At 38.7% G+C, this 20,292-nt stretch overlaps 1 protein-coding gene across 1 annotated transcript in view; it reads right to left on the reverse strand.

Moving 5' to 3' along the window:
• The window catches only part of ARPP21 (cAMP regulated phosphoprotein 21), a 197,198-nt gene that overhangs the window by 140,511 nt on the left and 36,395 nt on the right, over window positions 1-20,292 (reverse strand). The window contains exon 2 of the mRNA XM_059488340.1: window positions 1,720-1,882. The gene's annotated coding sequence lies outside the window, so the exon portion shown is untranslated. The remainder of the gene's footprint in view (window positions 1-1,719; window positions 1,883-20,292) is intronic.

Here is a 20,292-nt window from a genome sequence, read left to right on the forward strand (position 1 = left end):
GGAGCACAGAAACAAAGCACCCGAGCGGGGCTAATAAGGAGAGAGCTCTTTAATCCCCTCCGATTCCTTGTTATTTGCTCCCCCCCACTCCCTGTCGCCCCCGACACGCGACCCCCAAGAAAAATAAAGAGGGAAGGAAATGGGCCTTGACTCCAGAGGACATCTTTAAGTGAAAGGTCTGGGGAGGGTGGTTTTAATTATTATTTTTGCTGGTGCAACCTGACAGCCTTCAGGCTGATCAGCCAAGCTGCTAAAAGGGGTAAAAAAAAAAAAAAAATTGAAAAAAAAAAAAAAAAAAGACTGCAGCAGCTTTTGGGTGGTAGCAGATGAGCCACTAAAAATGGGGCACATGATCCCCTTCCCCCTCCCCTGCCCAGCATGTCTCTATCTAGGATCTGGCTTGATGATGTTTCCCTCGGAGCCTTGCTGCACACCATCAAGGCAGAGGGAAACAGGCAATTCACCAGCACACGCGTTTCCGACACATGAAACCGCTGCTATGCTTTTAAAACCCGAGCCTCGTTTTACCCAATTGAATACATCCAGGCATTCATCCTGCACCCAGCGGAGAAAAGGGCATTTACCTCTTTGCTAGGTGGCTATTAATATGCAGTAAAATTATAGCTGTACAACGCCAAATGTAATTGCCATAGATCATTTAGAGCAGATCCAGCAATTCAGCTGCTGGAAATGCATGTCTGTGAATAACCATGCATCTGGTACAATGCCCTCTACTACAATAACCTGAAAGGAGACAGAAGTGTCTGGTACTAGCTGCAATTAGTAATCCTATGGATGAAAAATAAACAGTCAATAGCTACAAAGCAGCAAGGTCCTATGAAATACAGAGATCATTTTTGTCTACGGTGATACAAATAACCCAACTCCCACAGACAGACAATTCTTATTTAAAATACACAGTTAAAAATGCACTCCTTTCATGATGTGCTTTCAGAGAGCCCTAGTTAGAGAAGACAGTTTGCCATGGTTAATGAATGTAGCAGAATTTGCGTACCAGTAAATGTGGACAAATATACAGGAGGCCAGGGCAGTGTTGCAGGAAAATGTTTGCTTTAGTAGGTATTATCCTTGCACCCCTGGAACCCCTCTTTCCCCTTAGAAGCAAACACCTGCTTTTACTGGGGACTGCTGAATGGAATCAGACTGGAAGAATACGGTGAGTGATGAGCCACAACAGGGTGTGCATTGGCTGGCTCTTGGTGCACACTTCAAGTGATTAGAGGCATTCAGCCAGGCACACCAAAACCTGTTCTGCTAATGCACCTCCTGATGTGGATTCCTCCTAGGATGGTTGCGTGTGCCTCCATCTACTTTTAATTTCATTCTTTAGCATTATTCCCTTTAATGCTGTGCTGTAGGTTCCAGCTGAAAGCAAAGAGACCAGCAGAGAGTCTATAAATAGCCCTTGTGTTCTACCCCTGGTGACAGGGCAAGGACCAGGTCTTTGCTTTTTGCCATTTGATGTTGCAGCCATCTCAACAATGGACCAAAGTTAATTTTTGAAGATGGTAATCAAAACTATTCTGAACCTACAGTGAAATGGAGAGGGCCTCACCTGGCTGCTGCCCATCATTCCATTACTCCCATGCAGGCTACCCAGAGAAGGGAGAGAAATGCACAAAAGTGCACTTTTGTGTCCTGCACCAGGACACAAAAGCAGTACTCACTCATGCCTTCAGTAAACGCCTTGCAACTCACCTCCAGAAGGGAAGGGGATGAGAGTAGTGAAGGTTTGGGAGCCTTGCTGCAGTCAGTAGACACCATGCACGTGTCAAACAGCCACGTGTCCACAGCTTGTCTCCCAGCGTTGAGATACAGGAGTGTCTTCAGAGTGGGAAGAGCCAAAACTTATACATCAGATCTGTAAGAAGATAAAAATTAATCCAAGCTGTAGTCTGGCAGTTCATTCCACCCTCTCCTACGAGGCTGGATGTGCCTGGAGCAAGTTACTAAATGCTAAAAGATGCCAGCTACAGCAACACCAGTGGAAATAATCAGGAGAAAAGCCCAGTATCACTCCAGTATCACGTAATGAAGTTTTTCAACTCAGAATGCTGAGTAGCATCAAACACAGCATGTGAAAATAAGTGAAATTGCCTTCCTTTGTTAAGAAGTCACCTCAGACCTTCTCAGTCAGATAATAATCTGACAGAATACGCAGCCTACATCCCTTTCTTCAGGACTTTGTAGAAAGAAAAATAACAATCATTGCGCAAGCATAATATTGAAGAGGTGACAAACCATGGCAATGACTTGCTGCTGCCTGTCCTGATCTGTAAACATGGGCAGGGATAATTGTCCATTTAATCTTCATGAAAGTCAGCACTTTGATGAGCACAGCAGAAGCTGTGTTTTTAAGCAGAAACAGAGCTAGATCAACTCTTCAGACTCCTGACACCTTTTTCTGTCTGTATGTGACCAAATTTCGAGGGGTAATGGGGGAAAAAACAAAAAGACACAAGACCTATTTCACCAAGTACTTTCTTGAGCAAAACATCTAACCAATTAACCAGCAGCACATTCTTTCCAGGATTCTGGTACTGCCAAGTGCCCTTGTGCAATAGAAGCAACCTATAGATGTGGAGCACACATGAATGTGCACACACAAACGCCTCAGGTCAAGGTATTTCCAAAGCATAACAACAGATTATATTACTTGTTCACTGCAAGCATACCTTCTAGCTATGATATTTCAATTTCACTTAGAAATAAAATAAAACACCTTACTGGGCTCTCAAAACCCAGTGTCAGACTGGAAGTATGAGATGTCAGAAAAATAAACAGAGCTTCTTGCAGTTCTGCAATCACAGATTCCTGGCAGAGAAGGCACATGGTGTTACTAAATACCTTAATAAAATCTTGCACAACTGGTTGCACATTTCTGCTGCTTCTGGTCATTTCTTAGTGGAAAAAACCCTCTAACATATAAAGTCTCTTGTGTTTTGGAGTTATGGAATGATTCAGTTTGAGGCACAACAGTATGATAAGCTAACTGTTCATGTATTTTATCATAATCTTATGTGAAAGAGATCAGTTTTAGGGGGTTTAATTTCTTTTTAAACTCCTTTCCACTTTCATGTCCTTACATATTACAAACAAATTAATCATGCATAATTTGCAGATGGACTTAAAAATATAGCATGTCTGTTTAAAATGGCACTTTACAATATGTAAATACAGCCAAATTACTCCAGTTTTAAATACTTCTTAGGAAGAGCTAACATATTTTTCAGCTACAACATCTCAAGGAAAATTACCCAAACAATTTGTGTAAATCATACACTGGTATCTCAGACTTGACAAAAAAAATTAAGCTTTATGCTCTTTCCAATCAACTCAGTAAGAATTTTGCAATGGATTTCATTAGGATTAAGATCAGGTACCTAAATCTCAGATTCTTTCTTTGGACAAAGATCAATGAACAACCCTTTAAAAATATAATCTGTTGCTAGAGGGGCTGAGGCAGCTTTTTTTTCCCCCCCACCAAAAGCACAGAATCATTTCTTTGTATTTGACATTTCAAATCCCCTCTCAGTTTCTTTTGGAAATCCTGTCGTGTTTGATATGCCATATCTATGTATCTTGAAAAGGAGATTACAGAGTGGAGTTCCTCACCCCACACACAAAAAAAGTTGCCTGATCCCTCATAAGACCAGAACCTGTAGCACTGCAGAGCTGTGACTTTCAGAGGAAGATGAGCAGGAATTTGAAGTCTGTCTTTGACAGCTAGCATTTGTGCACATTGTCTCGCCTGCTGTAGCCTTTTCTCCAATTCATGTTTACAGGCAGGAGGACCAGTGAACCTTCAGGTCAGAGTGTAGGAGGGCCAGTGGCCTGTTTCATGGGCTAATGAGTGGCTGGCAGCTCAAAAAAGGATGTTCTAAAGTCACCACAAAAAGGACTCATCAGCAGCTCTCAGTTGCACTGGACAGAAACTCATCTCTGATATACAAACTTAGCATAGTAGTACTTTTTATAATATGTATGGCATGCACAATGGGACAAAGCTACAAAACATGCAGTGGTGAGTAAGAAAAAGAGTAGTATGAAGAGAGTCAGCTAGAGTGTTGTGAACTGTGGTGTTGGAACGGGCCAGAGAGAAAATGGTGAGAAAAAGAGGAGGAGGGAGAGTCCCAGGCAGGGAATGCAGTTAGCTGGTTATCTTGAGATCTGTGATTCATTGTGGAGAACATGCACTACCTCCACATATTAGAGTACTGTAGGGAAGAAATCAGGCTGAGGAAATTCCAAACACTTTCAATAGGATTTATGAGCTTTAATAATCCAATGGCCCAGGGTCACCTAAGAGCCCAGGAACTGCTTGGCTCACGAATATGAGTGGCTCTAAGGAGACATATGACAAACACAGCATCTCTGAGAGAGAGAGTGAGTAGTTGCAGCCCTTGGTGTAGGAGCCACAAGAGTCACAAACAACTTCTACTGGCACAAAGCAGCTTCCCATCGGGATCTTACCAATAAAAGCCTTTATTGCTGCCCTTTGTCTAAAGCAAAGTTTGTAAAAGCATTGGTTACCTCCCAGCACACCTGGCCAGCAGACAAGCTTTGGTGACAATTCTCAGCTACCACAATAGATGTGGGTAATAGAGGCTTTCAACACAGGTGCATGGTGTCTTTCTCACTGCTAAAACATTACAGGCTACATCTGCCCTTAGGGTTCCCCGGAAGAAGGGAAGCTGAAGGACCAGGGAACTTCACAGGAAATCAAGTGGATCCAGTAATGATAGAGAGGGGAAAAGAAGGAAAAAACAATTTTGACAGGAAACCCCACTTAACTTACAGAAATCCTACCAGAGCAATATCAAGAATAGCAGTAAAACATGCTTGTGGAGCTGTAGGTTTGCTTTAACTCTCAAAACCGTGTATATTTTAGAGAAGACCATCACCCCAGCTGCCATATGAAAACCTAGAGCATGAAGTTGGCAAAGGATTTGGAGGTGAAAAAACAACAATTTGCTGTGCCAATCAGCCCATGTAACTCTGAGTACTCACTAACATCAACTTCTCTGTTTGAAATTCCCCTGAACATGGTGCCCTCTTAACCTTTCCTTCTAGAAGGTCTATGTTGTTATCATATTTCTAGAGTCCCATACCTTCTGGGTGGTTTTCTCACACACAGCTCTTCACAGCACTGTTGTTCCTGACTCCTCCAAGGCTCTCCCTGACCAGCCAACCCACCCCCTCTTATCCCAGTTATCTTCATTAGCCACAGCTGCCACCAAATTAAGGGCATCACAGCTGCAGCCCATTTAGAACAACTAGGATTGGGGCAAGGCCACTTATACAATACATACCGAGACTCATAGGCCACTTATACAATACATATATTTCACTATGGCTCAAAGGCCACCTATACAATACATACTAAGATTCAATGGCCACCTATAGGTCTAGTCTTCTCTGAAATGCCTGTTTTAAATTTAAGAGTTTAACAGAAGGGTCCCCATTTATATGAGGCCAGGACCTACCTTGCAGGTACTTTTCACAAGTACTCTTCAACCAGATACCATTTTTCAGTTATCCTTTAAAATTTTTAAGAATAATATTTATTTTCTCCCATCAGAATCTCTAGAAAGAATCCTGGCCACAGTGTCTGTGTAACCTGGATGTGTTGGTTTCCTACTGCCCACCCTACCTCACTGCAGTGTATGCTCTGAGGCTCACACTCACTTTATTAACTCAACCAGTGAAAGAAGCAGCAAACAACAAACATTGACCATGAACCTTTTTCAAGAGGAGATGAGGGTACCCTCCACATTAGAGTCAGGAGAGTAACAGAATTTTCTGGCAGATCAATTCCCCTCACAATGAAATTAAGTACTTGCCCCCTTTAAGGCCATGCAGATGTGTGCAGATGTGCCAAAGAACAGGAGCAACCAGGATAAAAACCTAAACAAAATGAATCAAACTGAACAAAAAAGCCTAACCAGTGCTAAATCACACTTCTGTAAAACAGCCCTCTACAAACTACTGGAGGCAACCTCTTTTCACAGCTTGTGTATCATCACACTGGTTTTGTTCATCCTCAGTAGAAATGACCAGAAAAGGCACATATGTAACCACAATTTGGTACAGTCACTGTGAACACAGTCACTTTGAACCATCCTACTCAAAGAACCCAAAAGTAGCAGCAGCCCCCCAGTATGCAGAGAATAATTCTCGCTATGTCATCTAAAAACCCTTTCAAGTTCTGTCAGTGGTGAAAAAATGTGGCCTTTGTCATAAAGTTGGAAGTCCTAGAGGTTTTTCAAGGACCATGGGTTAAAATCCTACTGAAGTAATCACCCCTACCTCTCCACTTTCACTCATTTGGACCAGTGTTCCTTTTCTTAAAACTTTCAATCAAATATGAGATTAATTAGCATTAATTTAGCAATTTTCACAACACTTCGAATCAACTTTTGTGTTGGCTGTTGGGCTGCAGAAAAGAGACAGTAAAGAATGAATGGCTGGTTACATAAAAATTAGGTCTTTTTGACACAAAGTGATGGGTGCAGTAAGAAATCCCCCAACACTGTACTTCATGGACAGAACACAAAGACAGATATTTAACGTTTCAGCATTTTGAGGTCTTGGGCCTTCCAGGTCTTGGAGTCTTAAGCATAGTTATTTCTAAGTCACTTCCCTTAAAATAATACTGTTCCCTCAAATTTTCTCCAGCTGCCTTCTTTTTGTTTCGCCTTGCCTTATCCACTAGACATATTTAAATTTTCCTTTGTTTGGAATCTACATTTTTTCACGCCCTAAAATTATAGCCTTTGCAATGTGCAATAACTGTAGAAAGTCCCTTCATTGAAAGAGCAGTACATGGTACAATTTTAGCATCATATAATTTCCTGCATAATTGTTAAATCATTTTCTTCCTTTTCTCCCTCCCCCTCTCTTTTTCTTTTTCTTTTTTTTTTTTAATATAAAGGAGAGAAAGATTCAAAGTGCATATCCAGAAAGAGAGACAGACAGAAAACTTCATGCCACATAATATTGTGCTACACTGCAACTCAACTTTATTGCAACAACAGTCTTGTATCAGTGGCAAGACTTTCCCTATATATTGCTTCAGCACTGGACTCGGTACTCAAAGGCCCTATTGGTTCACAAATGTAAACCTCCTTGTGTGTTTGTGACATTGGATCCCCAAATATCACATCATAAAAATATTAAAACAAAACTGTTCATAACATTTTCCTGTGTACCATCTGGGCCTTGCAAGAAAGCTGACATTATCTGTCAAACTAAAGATAACCACATTTTCTCTCTTTTGTATCGTTAATGTTTGTCATCGCAAATTTCACTTTAATGCTCCAATTACATTATGACATTCTTAGAAACTGAATGGCACTAATGACTTTCATTATTATTTACACACTTCCTTAATTATAAGGCTCTCCCTCTCATTCACAACATGTTCTCCCTCATAACACTCGCTCCGATATAAAGCTAATGAATTTTAAACTTTCTATTACATAAAAGCCCATGATTAATTACCCAGCTTCCCAATCTCTTTATGATGCACAATGCAGAGCTCTCCTGCAGTGATTCAGGAAAGGGGGGGAAGTGTGGAACTTTATTCCCTCCTTAGTGAAAGCAAATAGAGAGATAAATAAAGTATCTTTCTCTTTAAAATGGCATATGCAAATTTAATTGAAAACAAATATACATCAAACCGTTCCTCAGGAGAAAGCTAAATATCTCTACATCAGCTGCATGTAGTAAACAGCATAATAATGGCTATTCTTATAATCTTTAATTTTTCATTACGAGAATTTTTTAATATAGTTCAAGCAAATGAGAGGGTAGAAGTAAAAATATATGGTTTTTACATAAGTCATTTAGTGTGGTATGCTGTATCACCAAGATCAACTACTTATGGGATTTTAATTATTCACAATACTGGACTCCCTCACTGATAAAAAAAAGACAAGACAAAAAACCCCAAGGTTGTACCAGCACCACACCAGTTGAAGGGCAGTTGTGACAAATACAAATTACTGCACTTCAGACTGCCAAAGGTAATACAATAAACCAGAGCCTAGAAGCCTTTGAAAGACATTGTGGGGGCACTGAACAGTCTAGCAATGAAATTCAGAGCTCACTAAGTACTGATACGGGCTGCAGTCTGCACAAGCCGTACATGTCTCAATGCCTGTGCTGCCAAAAGAAATTGGATTCTGGCAGCCAAAGGTAAATTTACTGACAGCCACAGGAGAAAGAATGGGTTCGTTAAAAGGTGTGGCAACTCTTACTCCATTTGCTGGCTAGCAAACCTGACCTTAAGTTTGGGGGGAACCTGTACATATAAAAAATTTATTTCCTGCCATTCCAAGGAAGTTCCCTTTTGTGCTTCTCCCAAGTTAGTGAAGCAGGAGTCGGGATGGATGCAAGTACATACAAGGAATATACTTCCTCCTGGGACAAATGCCCATCCTATAATGAATGAATTGATGGATTTCCAGCTATGAATGACATATTCTATTAAAGTAAGCATGAGACACCTAGAATGATGAAGATTAGCTTGTGAGAGCCCTTTACCTATGTGTTGTCTTTATATTAACTCCTACTGCTGATCTGCTGCAGATAAGAAAATTTGCTTTGTTCTGAGAAAAGCCTTTTCCAAATTTGGTTTGTTTTCTTTTTAATACCATCGACTTTAAATGTCTAATCAGCTTCCAGTGTCATGGAAAACCCAAGAAGCATATTGCATTAAATAATGCCATGGAAGTTCAGTACAATACAACCCTACAATGTAACTTCAGCCTTTTGAGAGCTCTGAGGGATGGTAACTATACTTTGGTCTGTATGGTCCTACACAGCAAATAACTTGAAATTTTCTCGGGGCCTGATCCAAGGTCCACAGAGTAAGCCTCATAATCATCCTACTATCTTCATTTAAGCTCTCATTTCAAGACTGCTACTCATCAGCAATTTGAATTATGAAGCTCTCTAACATCAGAGAATGTTCTGTAGTTTAAAAACAAAAAACAAACTCAGATTAATTGAAAATCAGTTATTCCATTCTCTTTAATGTTGTTTTGCATGCTGTGTATGTTACAAAAAATTATTAGGAGTACATTATGAAGCAAAAAGTATAAACCACTCCTATTATTTCTTTAAATCCATAGCCAGAAGCCGAGCTTTAGAGGGCAGGCAGGCTCCTGGCAGATATTTAACAAGTATCAGATGTGGAAGAAAAAGACACAGATGCAGAAGGAGAGTAGGTCTCAGAATAAAATTAGTTTTCTGATTCTAATAAAGTTACTTTGTTTAGCAATCAGAAAAAAGGCAGCTATTCCAGCTTTAATCAACATGTGATTCAGGGATTCACCATTTTTTCTCAGATATTGTACAGCTGCTCTGTGTAAATAGAGTCCTCCTGAAATCTGTTTTTCTCAAGATTCATCTGCTTTCTGTGGCTATTGCAGTTCATCTTCTTTTGCTGACTCTGGGGTCAAGAGCCTTGGACTAAGATATCTATAGGATATGTCTTTTATTTTCAAAGCCTCCTGATATTTTGGGCAGAGAATGTGAGGCTGTCACAAAGGCCCAGATTGTGATCCTCAGTCACCTTTACATGTCCACAAAAAAATTTCAGAATACACTCAAAAAGTCCTTGATTGGCATAACAGATGTCCTGTATACTCTTGAAAAATTGGATTATGACATTAACTTGTGTTTTATTTGTTGGGTTTTTATAGTGCAGATAATTTTCCTTAAATTTTAGTGATTTGTGAACTTCAGTAGCTGCTAATCTTGATGCTAATCTTCCATATAAAATAGTTTCTATGCTAGACACCTTCATAGTTTTCCAATGTTATAGGGGAATAATTGGACTCTAAAGAAAAGAGTGTAGTCCTTGGACTCCTTCATGTGCTGACTATTAGTAATAGCAGTCAGACAAAAGAAATGAGACATCATGGAGTAAGACACAAACATAATAAAACAGCTAGGCTAATCTTTATACAAAGATATTAAAACAACTGCATAATGTTCATAATCATGTCAGAACAGGTGAAATTAGTCACAACTGTGACTAATGGGACACCTAATTTTACCTATTAAGTGGCACGAGGATTTGCAGTTACAATCTTATGATCCATTCTTAATGCAGACCAGACTTGTGATAAATTTACAGCCCACAGGATCTACCCATTAATATAACAATTAAGATAAATATATTTTAATGGCATATGGCATTATCCTTATGCTGTGTGGCTTTCAACAGTATTTTTCTTGTAATATTTGTGTCATGAAATTCTAGCTGTTTAAGATAATTAAATGTGTTTATATCACCATATTCCCCCAAAGATGAATTAGACATAGGCCTTCAAGATTTTTATGAAGAAGAAAAGATTTATTAAATAATTTCAAAGTGAGACAGGCATGGCAAACAGAAATATTTTTTCAAATCTGCAACTGTGTTACCTGGCCCTGTGATCCTGTGCTTATATGAGCATGTGAGGCATGAAGCCTTCTCCCCATTTGCCTTTTCTAAGTCAGGAGAGCTTCACAGCTTACAGAAGAGAGCAAAGTGACAGAGAGCAAAGTGCTTCAGAAGAGTGGGGATAGGGCAGAGAGAAAGGCAAGATGCCACTGCGAAAGCTAATTAGTGGTGGTGGGGAGTAATCTGCTGAAGCTTGTTCTTACAATTGATTTTGTTGTTGCATGCTGTATAAGATCTCTCTCTATGAGCCCACGGAAGATGAGCTGGGAGAGCTGCGTGTGAAGCAACATCATTAGGCAGAAACCAGGTCTTGACTTCAAATATCAGGGCTCTGATCCTGATTCTACCTTTTATCGAATTGATCATTTTGAGAAATTCAACCCGTTTCCTCGTGCCTTTGTTTGTTCTTCACAGCTGCTTCTTCTGATCTTTCTTCTGGCTATTGTAATTCTGGGGAAAGTACTATCTGTCATGATGAGCTTCTGTCATGGCAGTCTGCAAAAATGTAACCTCCTACATCCCAGTCTGAAAACAGTCTCATTGAAGACGATGGGAGTTTTGCATTGATCTTGGCAGCAATCTTGTTTGCCAATAATATCATCTGTATGTATTCTTTTGAAATGTTTTGTATTGATTAAGACAGTTTTTAAAAGCACAAACAATAAATTATTCATTTTGACTTATAAAGTAGTTATAGTAAGTGTTTATTGCAGGGAGAGTATTTTCATACAAATCAGAATACTTAGAAAATAAGCCAAAAAAAAACCCCAACAAATCAGCATTTCCCTGTAATATAAATGTAATATCTTTTCTATAAACATAAATAAAACTAGGAAGCTCTTTCCTGAAATGTCTCAGAAAGGAATTAGCCCAGCAAGCCAGGAAAGCCAGTGAACATCATAAAAGACAATGCCTTTATGGAGAACATGTTACTTTCAGCTCCCCTTCATTGAAGGCACAAGCACCTCTGACTTTTCATCGTATGAGTATATTGAACAAATTGTAATAAATCTGCAGCAGTAAAATTACAAAGCTCACCAATTTTTGATAGAATTGCACGTCACTTGAGGACCTAGATTAATTTGATACAGGACAAATCAAGACAGATCCAGTCATTTGGAAATACTGCAAATCATGCCCTGCTATGGAGAATAACACACATGAATTAAATTAAAAAAAAAAGAAGAAGCAGTGCTACAGTAAAATCTTAGCTGCACTTAGGTGCATCTCTCATTCTTATTGTTTGTCCAATAGTTGGTACAGTAAACTGTATTTTCTGTGTAGTGCCTGCCTCCTACTAGGAGCTGCCAGCTTTTAAGCTTGACTGCAAGGATGGGGCAGGTAGTCAGCCTTGCATACCTGAGTAGCACAGCAAAAAGTGGTGTGCTAATTTCCAAAACAGCAGCAGGGGAGTCATAGTAGGGCTGCCAGTAAAAGCATCACAAACTCCTAAATAGCAGAGATCTTTCCTTTTAATTGCAGTGCCTAGCAATTTTTTCAATAGTGAGCATTTGTCCAGTGTTCCCTGTAGGCCTTTTGTCAGCTTCTGTGCTCTGTTTATTTTGCTGATGCTCCTTAGCACACATGTTGATAGTTGGTAAAGCCATATGTATCTACACATCCATTTGAGAAAACGCACAGAATTAAAAGCAGAGAATGTTTCAACACCAGTCTTCTCCAAGACTTTCAGTGAACACCTGTCAGGAGGTCGCCAACAGCTGCCTCATGTCTAGGGCAAGATGTCATGCCAGGAGTGTAAGAAAAATTAGATTTTCCAGTGATACAGGACTTCACTTACAAAGTAAGATGGTAGCACACCTTGTGGGTCCCCGAGATCCATGATTTATGCTGTTTCACTCTTCGCCATTGCCCTTTACCTCTAAAAAATAAACTGTTTTAGACTTTCTTTGCCCTTCTATTCCTCCGTGTTCTTACTGTTCTGTGTCCCGTGCACTCTCCTTTCTCATTTTCCTTTCCCTCTCTCCATACTCATGCTGGAGGGTATATCATGATGAGGTTCTCTAATCAATCGTCTGACTCATTGCCTTATGGCAGAATATTGCCATGGCTAATGACTAATATGACTGCAGGATTTCCAAATGTCATCTTACAAGATCTTACAGACTGCCTATTAACTATTTTTTAGCCTTGCCAGGATTAGCTGTGTAGCAAAATAAAACAGAATGATTTAGCATAGGAAACTCATTTCTCAGCAGCTGATTTCTATTTATAGGTATAGCCTAAATAAAACAGTATAGGACAAAGTATTTCTAAACTGAGAAATGCTCCATTTATGAACAGCTTTTCCTATGATATGCAAAGTGTTTATTTGCACAGTGAGTGACCAAAAATAGTAGCTGAAACTTTCTACTTTTTAGAAGATTGCAATTGATATTTACATTCAAGTTATGATTCATTATAAAAGAAGAAATGTGTGAAACTTCCTAGACAAATAGTTGGATGTACTGTGTTTGTTGATTTTTATTTATGCATACAAAATAGCTTTTCCTCCACATGATAATTTTGTGATGAGCTAAGGAATGGAACAGTGCATTTTCTCTCTGCAAATCCCATGTCCCTGAAAATGAAGCTAATATTTGTCCTTTAGTTAAATACAGTTATTCTATAATAGCAAATTCGTTTTACTTTAAATTGACTCGAAAACAACACACTTGCTTTCAATAAGAGGAACTTTTTACACTGATAAGAATTACCACAAAAAGCAGTAAGAATGTAGGATGGACAAGGAGAATTGTTGATGATTTTAATGTCTGACAAGATACAGAGGATGCTTTGCTGCAAGCCTAATGATGCTAGTCCAGTATTATTTAAAGACACATAGGTTAATTCTATTTTTTTCTTCCTGCCATGCTCATGGAACCACAGAAAATCTCACCCATTTGCCTGTTTCAAATTCTTGCACTGACATGAACAGGTAACTAGCTAATCACAGGAGGCTGATACTTCCTCTGAGCAATCAACTATTACACTCCCAGTTTGGCCATTCCCAAAAACACAATAGTAGTATTCAACCATCTCTCTTGCACAAAACTTATTTCAGGATTGATAAATTTCCTAGATATCCATCTAGATATACTTACTGACACCTCCTTGATCAACTCATCTGGTCACCTTGCCACTGATGGTAAAATGACATTGATGTGAAACAAACATCCTCGGTGATACTGTAACACTGCTGAAGTGTGGGGGACTGATAATTCTCTGCTGATGATTGTCAATGAATTAGCAAGAAGCATTATCTTGGGTATAAAAGAACAGAGAGGGAGAAACAACATCAAATTGGTAGGTGTACTGTAAAGTTTGGTGTTAGAAAACTAATGAATAACATCATAAGATCTTAAACTAGCTGTTCTCATTGAGACATCTTGTTAGATCATCAGATTGCTTAGATGAGAAACCTGCTCCCATTGCTTGCGTGTTTGTGTTGTCAAACCCAATTAGTATTTCTCCAGATGAATTTTCATTCATTAGCGTTGCAGAGCCAAGTAGAAAAAAACACAGTGGAACTGAATTTGTTTCTCCTTCACAAGCAGAGTTTTCTCTGCGCATAGGTGTCACAAGTATGAGAAGCACGCACTGAGATTGGCTCTAGTGGCTGTCACAGCTCTGTCCCTTCCCCACAGCCCTGCAAGCTTTGCTTCCTCTAACACCCAGCCTCCATTGCAGAAACAGTAAGGAGTTCCACCATATTAACCTGAAAAATCCCGTACAGCAGGAAAAACTCCAGCTCTCTACTCAACCTGTGCTAATTTGCATGACAGCCCTCATGTCAGCCAAAACAGGGTATATCCTCAATCTATGCCTATGTTTCTTATTCATTCTGTGTATGGGGCTTTTTTTCCCCTCAGAGTTCAATATGCCAAGATAAACCACTGCCGACTCCATCCTGTGGTTCCACTTCAGCATGTTCACGTCAGGTTACCCTATCTTAAAGTACAATTAGAGTCACTTCCCTACTAATATTTCGTCTAAGCCCAGGATCTGGCTGAAGAAAGTAGGATTTTGGCAGCAGGGATGAAATCAATGCTCTGCTGAATTCATGGCACTGATTTCATCTAAGCCTAATTTTTACAAGTCATCTTTATAATAATGAAGGTTATACAACAGTGGCTAAATTTTAAAGTTACTTATTTCCTGTTATGTACTGTCAAAACCTCATGCAGTGTACCTAACACACTGCCTTAGAAAACTGTTGAAATATTAAGGCTATGTGGTTGTCTCAGTTTTTAAGGGCAAATATTGCAGTATTTTTTTTAATCAAGTCCAAGACTTTCAAGGTGTTGAATTTGTAGTGACATTTGCAATGTTCCTGAAGCATTATAAGGGGAATCTGAATTTTAAGTAGAGATGATCAATAAGGTTTGAAAAATATTATATTAAAATTTATATCCCAAGCCCATGATCCTGACAAAGCTGACACTTAGTACATACTCAGTCATCATAATTTTTATCATTTTTCTCATTTTGTGAAAACACTACTGATCTTATTTTGACCGTCAACTATAAAAGCAAACTATTCAACTCCACATTTAATAAGATAGTCATTTTATAATGGGATTTAAAACTCTAGGTGCAACAAAGTCAACATCAAACACTGGCTTAAATCTCTTGCACTAGAATTCATAGTTGTCATCAGAAGGGGGTAAAAGGTCTTTTTTTATTTTTAAAGCATCTGTGGTTCATGATAGCAAAAGTTGTCTATTCAGGAACATGCTTTAAATTAACTTGGGGTGCTGTTAAAGAAACCCACTCCCCACAGCCAAACTGAAATTAGATTGCTTCCTTTCAGTTTTTTGAACAGACAGACAATCTGAATGTTCAGTTTTGCATCTGCATTATACAATTGTTTCTTTATTCTGAGTCATTTGGTAACCTCCAAAAATAGTTCACTCTTCCTGAATTAGCTGCAGAGTGTTATAGATCATGTAGGCAGGAGAGCCCATCTCCTTGCTCCTGCCCAGCCAGAGCGCTCCAGGGCTCCCGCATCAGCTGGGTGGCCGCAGTGTGTCTTAACTCCAGCAGATGCTTCTGCCGCCCTCGCTCAGAGCCAGAAGGGAAAATAAAAGAGAGAGAAGCAATGGATCACAGGCCACAACAATTGCTCGGTTCCAGCAATAAAACACTATGTCCATGGAGGCGGGCTGGGAGAAAAGAAAATGTTTGTTTTTTTCAGATCAGTACCCAACGGCTAGAATAGGGGGTGATATCAATTTTGCAATAGAGGAGCTGTCTGTTTTGCACACAAAACCCAGATTTTGATGGAGTCAGAAACATAGTCCCAGCGATGTCCTGCAAACAGGAGTCCAGGAATGAAGAAATTAATTTATTTTCCTTTTCTGAAGTGCTATTATATTATTTGGTAATCGTTCTTCCAGGATTATTTGCTCAGGTGAATTAGATTCTCTTTTGCTTTGCTTTTTAACTATGTGATAGGTGTTGAGAGAATTAATTTCCAATGAAAAGTAGCCTCAGCTGGCTGGGGAGACAAGAATGGCCATTGGAAAAATTAAGGAAGTCCAAATTAAAATATGTTCTAAAACATAATTTAATCAATCATATAATTTAATCAAAGACAAAAAAAAAATCAATCATGAAATTCGAAAGGACTTCCAGGTGAATGATAAGTTACTGTTGTCAATCCCCGATTTGCTTAGGGAAAAAACCAAATTGAGAACAAAAACAGAGCAATGTGTTAAATTTCATGTATACCCTATAAGCACTCTATGCAATCAATGTAACAGATGAAAAAATAATACTTTTTGTTGCTGCAACTTGTGGAAAATCCTAGCATTTTCTATGTAATTTTGCAGAAAAAAGAAATATATGTGTCTCACATTCTTCTTTCTAATGTTCTAGGAGGGTCACAATATTAATGGCATATAATACTATACATTTTTTGTTAAGAAGAAATACAGGTTATTTTCCTCATGTGTCTCAGGCCTTTCTGAAAGTATTTGTTGTTATTGTTTGATATCAGTTGCCCTAAGAAGGCTTTCTCCTATCTGTTCATTTTTGCGAGGGCCCTGCCGCCAACTTTCATCTCCTTTTTTTTTTCTATTTATCTTTCCAAAGAAACTGGGAAATAGAAGGACTCATATCCACTTCCATCACTAAAACCAGGAAGCCCTTTTCTGCTGGGCTGGAAGCAAGGATGGCTTTGTCCTGGAGTAAATTAGCTGCTTCCCTCCAGGACAAAGCTCAGCTATGCATTTCCTGGCAAGTTTCATCTCCCACTAGATAAACGCCTACAAAAATAATCTCTGTCCTGAGGCTTACTCTGTGAGGGTTCAAGTGATGGAATTATTTTTTCATTTTACTGCACTTAAATTTCCTGTGAAGGTGGGGCCATTTGAGAAATGTGCACAAATACCCACGTGTAGAAGTCAGTGGAGTGGATCTGAATCTACCAGAAGCCCACTTCTGATCCTGAAGTGCACTAAATAAATACTGAAATAATTCTTTATAAGTCCTTTCCTAGCACTAAACTGGAGATATTTTTCTTTATCCATACCAATGACCAAGATTCAAGTGTATTAATTTTGCTTACAATATCCCATAGAATCTTGATGCCATGGTGAGGAGTATTCATTTTCTAGTGTTAAACATCCCCATTTAAATTCCACCATTGTTGCAATAAAGACTCAACTCTTTGCCACCACTCACTGCTTTTTTGTTCTTTTATGTCAACTCTGAATCTTCTTATTTCTGAGGTAATCAATTTTCACTTCATATGAGAGCTATCCTATGCTTTTATTCACTGTCATCATTCTTTTCTGAAATCACCCCATAGAATCTTCTCTAAAATAAAGTGACCTACAGTTCTACACAGGTCACTCCAGGTGAAAAAGTGTTCGTGAGTCACATAACAACATGTCAACACTTGTCTTTACTGTTCATAAGAACCTAATGTCATGATTCCTAATTCATGACATTCCTAATTAATATTTTTAGCCATAAAAGCACCTTATCTGCATAAGAATAAGAATAAACCTGCATATTGATGTCCCTTTTGCCATCTTACTGGTATTGATGCAAAAATTCTCTGAGGTCTGTCTAGGAAGCAAGAGACATTTTTTGAAAGAATGCCAAGATTTCAATATTCTACTTCAAAACAAGGTTCTCAAATATTTCAAGAAAAATTAAAAAATAGACATGAGAGAAGGTGTGCTCAGACCACACCAAAAAAATTGACTGCTCTCCTTGGGACCTTCACATTGGCACGTAGCTCACTTGTGGAGGATCATAGCCTGAATCTAGCAAAGCCCTCTGATTTCCTCTCCCTCCCTCTTCTGTGGTAAAGCCTAGCAGATAATCAAGATGAAATTTTATTTTCCAAGAACAGCTCAACTCCTTTTGCAGACCTTCTACTCTTATGAGGCATATATAATGTAATTTCAACTCAAACATTTGGAACAAATGTTTTCTTTGTCTGTATAACTATGTATATCAAACAGAGGAAAGTCCATAATGCAGTAAGATTTGAAAAAACCACAAAACACAATTTTAAGTGAAAAAGCCAAAATGGCCTTTTCTTGAAATAGTTTGTTTTGAATATCCAGAAATCAGTGACATTCTTAACCTGAAGTCAATACCCTTCCCCATAATCTGGCTGTATGCTCTGTTCTTCACTTTGTAACTTTTTCACATTTCAGTTTTTACAGTTATTTTTCAATTTTTCGTTTCATTCTGTAAAGCAAAAGATGGAAGGAAAATGAACTCATGGCAAAGACTGAGCTCTAGTGAAGCAGTTGATTGTCTCTGGAGACTGTTAGTGAGAAAGCTCTGCTAGCTTTCAATTGTTTTGTAAAAACTAATTGTTGCTAAATGACACTGAAATCTTGCATGTGCAGTCGTATGTATTAGGTAACCTTGATTTAAGGCTGGAGGAACATAAGAAACAGTGTAGGAGAAAAACTTGGCATGGATCTCTACTCATTTATCTGATCAATTTTATGATTTGCCATAACATATTCTTCAGCTAAGGCAGTTGGTAGTACAAGTAGGAACTCAGTGGAGCTCTTGTAGATACGTCTAAAGGTTGGCACCTCCTAAAAGGATGCTCAGAGCACCAGAATGAGAGCACTTCAAACAACCTCATCATGTAGTGATAAAGGAATGCCTCTTGGTTTACTTTCTGATTTCCATGCTTTTTTTGGCACAGGAGCACTTTGATAGGCTTATAAATATGTTTAGGTGTGCATACATACCTGCAAACACAGGCACGAACATGAGTTAAATCTCCCCCTTCTTTTCTTGCTTAATCCTATAATTCCATGCAGACCTCTGGCAGCACAGCACAGCACAGCCCAGCCCAGCCCAGCACATAATACAGGAGTGATGTTATCTTTTCCATCCAGAAAGAAGCCCTGGCTCTGTAGATCCCTGAGCACAGTGAGCGCAGAACCGCGACTCCTGTTCATGGCTGGTGCCTCCAACACAGGGCTGTGCAATGTCTCTGAGACATGAAACATGCTGTACTGAGTGGTGCTAACAGGCAGGCAGCAGCCCTCCTAAACTCTGTAAATCTCTGTTAACACTGTCAGCCCGAGATCTTGTCATACATGTCGCGAAATCTGGTTTTCTATCTCCCGCCTGGAACATCTTATTTCCTTTTTCAATGGAAAGTAATCCACAGGCTTATGTAGGGTTACACATGTTGATGTATCAGACACAGAATGAGATTTAGGAGCATGAGTCATGCTGATGGGAAGTATTTCTGGGCCTGCTTTTTGAAAGCCTCCTCTTTTTTTATCTATCTTTTAAAGAAAAAATTTGCCATTTGTGAAAGTTTACAAGAGCTTTAGTTTTTATGATTTGCAAGAAGTCCAACTCATCAGAAACGTTAAAGATAATGACAACAGGTTTTCATATTTTCTAAATTAGCTTCTTTGTCTTTAAACAATCTTATGTCAAAAAACATTTCCTGTACTTTCCAGAATTAAAATGTGTTCAGATTTCTGAATTAAAAGTATGCAATCTGACTTGATGCTTTGATGTTTTCCTATGTTCAACACAACTATGATAGATAGTCATGTGCATATATTTTCAGTTAAATTCCAACTATTTTTTTTTAACAATTGTGAAAAGCTGGAAAATATATTCATACCAAAATCTGCCACAAAAAATGGCAGAGCCAGGAGTTGATAAGTTGATGAGATATTCTATATTTTAAACTTATAACACATGTCTCTGGGTTGTTTCCTGAAAAATGCAGAAAGGCTCTCTGAAACTGTGCATCTCAGCTGGGTTTTTCCCCTCTTTCATTTTGCTTTGTGAGAGCAAAACCATATAAAGAAGCTCTATTCAAGGATGCTGCTGAGTTATTGAACTGTCAGTTAACTTGTATAACACATAACCTTCAAAAATAAATCTATCAATATTTTGGCCTGTAGTAGTAAGGCTGAAGTGCATCCAGCATTGTATCATAATGACTGATTGATGATTTCTTTAACAACAAAACTGTAGACATCAATACACAGTTGGCCACAGAGATACACAAAGAATAGACTTTACAAAAAAATGCTACTGTGTTCTTCAACTTCCACTTCTGGCTTAAAAATTATATCAAATAAAGGCTCAATTTAAAATAGAATATAAAACTGGACACCTGTCCCAATAATTTCCATTACCTTACAGATAAGACATTAAAATTTGTAATCCTGCTGATATCAGGATTTCTCTTCAGGCATTTATTCAGTACTTATTATGTCCACCATTTAGTTTTATTATTTACTTAAGTCTCCCTGGAAATTTGGCTACCTTCTTTTCTTTTTTCCCAGCTGATCAAATTTCTT

Source organism: Ammospiza nelsoni, chromosome 1, assembly GCF_027579445.1.
Source record: "Ammospiza nelsoni isolate bAmmNel1 chromosome 1, bAmmNel1.pri, whole genome shotgun sequence".
NCBI classification, from domain to species: Eukaryota; Metazoa; Chordata; class Aves; order Passeriformes; family Passerellidae; genus Ammospiza; species Ammospiza nelsoni.